This window comes from Trichomycterus rosablanca, chromosome 5, assembly GCF_030014385.1.
Source record: "Trichomycterus rosablanca isolate fTriRos1 chromosome 5, fTriRos1.hap1, whole genome shotgun sequence".
NCBI lineage: Eukaryota > Metazoa > Chordata > Actinopteri > Siluriformes > Trichomycteridae > Trichomycterus > Trichomycterus rosablanca.
In genome coordinates this window covers 50,766,861-50,770,046 of record NC_085992.1, presented here as the reverse complement: position 1 = coordinate 50,770,046, position 3,186 = coordinate 50,766,861, and positions in this window count along the sequence as shown.

The window sequence follows — 3,186 nt, the reverse complement described above, 5'->3', positions numbered from 1 at the left end:
TGCTTGGAAGTCTTATTGAGAAACTGTCAGATGAAGATTCTCAAATATTGTGGTGCATTTCTTATTTCTGTTCTTCAATCATGGCTTTTGTTAACCCTGTTCTTTATATCTGTAGAGTTAAAAAGCTTCCTTGGCTTCCTGATTTTCTGTAGTCTATTTTTTTATTTAATTGCATTTTTGCAAACCTTTTTAAATATAATTTTTAATATTATTAAACATTTATAAATAAATTTACAAAGCTGTACAATTTTAACAACTGCGTTTTAGAACCTGTCACATTTCATAAGGCAAGCATAACAAACAGTGCACTTGTTTAAAGCATCTGAACTACCTAGATATGTGATTACTGGGTTTTTTTAGTAGTATTAGCAGAGCTTTGTTAAATGTTGTTTAATGCTCCCTGTTTATTTACACTTTCTCTGTCAAAATGCATGAGTCGCTTTCGAAGTCGACATGGATGGTGGTCGGACAAGATCTGGCAGATGACGCCATGTCATATAAGCACGATGTGAGGTTTAGCCAAGAGAGCGGGCTTTTGAAGACGTGTGATAGCAAATATGATGTATAAGCGCGCCCAATGATGGGTAAAATAGGATAAAGGGATAACATTTTTTGTATGCTCTATGAGCCCCTTGTTTTCTTTTTTTTTTTTTTGTATTAAACCTAATTTGTATACAGTATATAGATTGATAGATGGACTGTACAGAACAACCTTTTTGTGATATTGTTTCCCTCACATTTTTCAGTAAAGAATCTGTACAATATATAGTGTGTGTCTGATTGGGTTTATTGTCTCTATCTACTCACTTTGGTTCTTCTTACATTTAATTTGTTACTGACCCCGTTCATACCCCTGCACCATCATAAGGGGCCGTAACAAGTGGGGGCTCATCCGGGATCTTTATTGTGGAGTTACCAGAGTTTATCTGGAGATAGCTTGTGGTATATACTCCCCATGGTGTGGATACTGTTATATAGTGGTTGTTGTGTTGGTGGAGAGATGGCAACTTTTGATGTGCAAGGGTTTTTGAGCAATCCCTCTAAAGTCTCCCTAGAGGGGTGTAAGAAAGTTGATTTGTTAGAGATTGCTAAAAGTATTGGTTTGTCTCTATCCCACCAGCTGCTTAGTTGTGTTTGAAAAGCTTGTTGAGTTACAGTTGTTAAGTATAGATGAGGAAGCTAAGGGTATTGGGGATACTTGCACACACGGGCCAGTGGCACAGGAAGTAGATCCATCCATAAGTATAGTTACATTACCATGCTTTGACTGTTTTTTCTCCCCAGGCTGTCTCGCTTAGAGTTGAAAAAGAAAGTGAGTTGAACAGAGTCAGCTGTAATTGGCTGTTAGTCTATTTGAGCTGAAAATAAATAGGGAGCTTAGACTATGGGAGTTGGAACTCCGGCCTAGTTTCCTTGTGAGTAATCTATCATGAAAACCCTTGAGGTTTCAGGTCAGGAACCAGTTAATAATGTGAGTATGCACATTGTGTTGGTTCCACCCTTAAAAGAAGCTGAGGTGGATAGCTACTTCAGCTTGTTTGAGAAAATGGTCATAGCATTACAATGGCTCCCGAGCAAGCTTATGGGTAAAGCACAAGAGATATGCTCATCTTTGTCATTGCAAGACAGCATGGATTATGAGACAATAAAAAGTGCTATTTTGCATGCTTATGGGCTGGTTTCTGAAGCATACAGACATCTCAGACATGAGTTTACCCAAGAAAAAAGCCAGCTGGTTGATAAAAGGTCAGCAGCACAGGAAGTTACCACTTTTGACTGGTTTGCCAGATAAGCTAGTGCTTCATCTGAATAAGGGGAAAGTCACAACTATGTTTCAAGTTGCGGTACTGGTAGATGAATTTGTCCTGTTAAACAAAACCCTCTTTGTGCTCAAGACTAGGCCAGTGAGCCTAGCTGAAGTTAAGGTGGGGTCCGAAAAGTCTGGTGTATCTGGTCCGCTGCCCAGTCCAGGAACTACGTTTATAGCTGCGGTTTGCCTGAAGTTACGACGTAAGCAGAAATGCCGCAGTCCGAGTTCGCACACGCCTGTTGATGTGGCTTGTTCAGCCAATGTGGGAGTCTCTGCTATTTCGGCTGATGAGTGTTACAGGCCTTTCAGATATACTCCCTTTCTCGACAGAGAATTACTGAAGCTCTTAAGTATTGTGCCAAGGGTTGGTGATGGGATGTGTATGAGTACCACTGCACTATGTTTACTTAGAACCAAATATTGCATGGATAGTGGATGGGAGTGGAATGAGGGAGTACCAATAGTACTGTTTGCTGTACGAGAGCCAGTGCAGGAAACTTTAGGTTATAGTCCTGCTCAGTTGGTGTTTGGTGATGGAGCACTTCCTGGACAGAAAGGTTAAAGTATCTTAACCTGTTTCTGTGTATGCAAGCACATTTAAATCACATTGGCTTGAGGCTTGTAGGTTAGCCAGGGGAATGTTAAATCAGGCTCAAGTTAATAACAAGAAAGCAGTGAAACACGAGTTCCAAGTTGGGGATAGAGTACTGAATCTCTTGCCTACTTCTGGGTCTACTATAAGTTCAAAATTTGTCTGCCCTTATGTCATTAAGAGAAAATTGAGTGAGACCAACTATGTTGTCTTAGCCCCAGAGTGTAGGCGTAAGGAAAGGTTTTGCCATATTAACATGCCTTAAGCCTCACCACCCCTCTCTGTTGAAGCCCATGTCTGAGAAAGTAGCTGTGGCTGTAGTACAAGTAGACCAGCCACTGAGAGATGATGCCAGGGAGTATAATGAGTATAAGGAAGTGGATAGTATGCTCAAGCAAACTCTCCAGGTGTGGCCAAAGTTGAAAAACTCCCAAGTATTACTGACTTTACAATTTCCCAAGTTGCCCTTAACAAATCATTTGGAGGAAAGCCACCTAATCAAGGATTTTTCCTAATATTTTTAGTGACGTCCCGACCCAGAAAAATGCCATTGTACATGATATTAAAGTAACATGGGATGTACCTCTCAAATAACACCTATATCATGTGAACCCTACAAAGCTAGCTATCATGTGCAAGGAGGTAGAGTATCTAATACTGCCATCCCAAGTGAGAGCCCATCGCCATCCCAGTGCCAAAGCCTGATGGTACTTATCGTTTCTGCACAGACTATAGAAAATGAAATGCTGTTACTGTGTCTGATTCATGTCCTCTCCCTAGAATA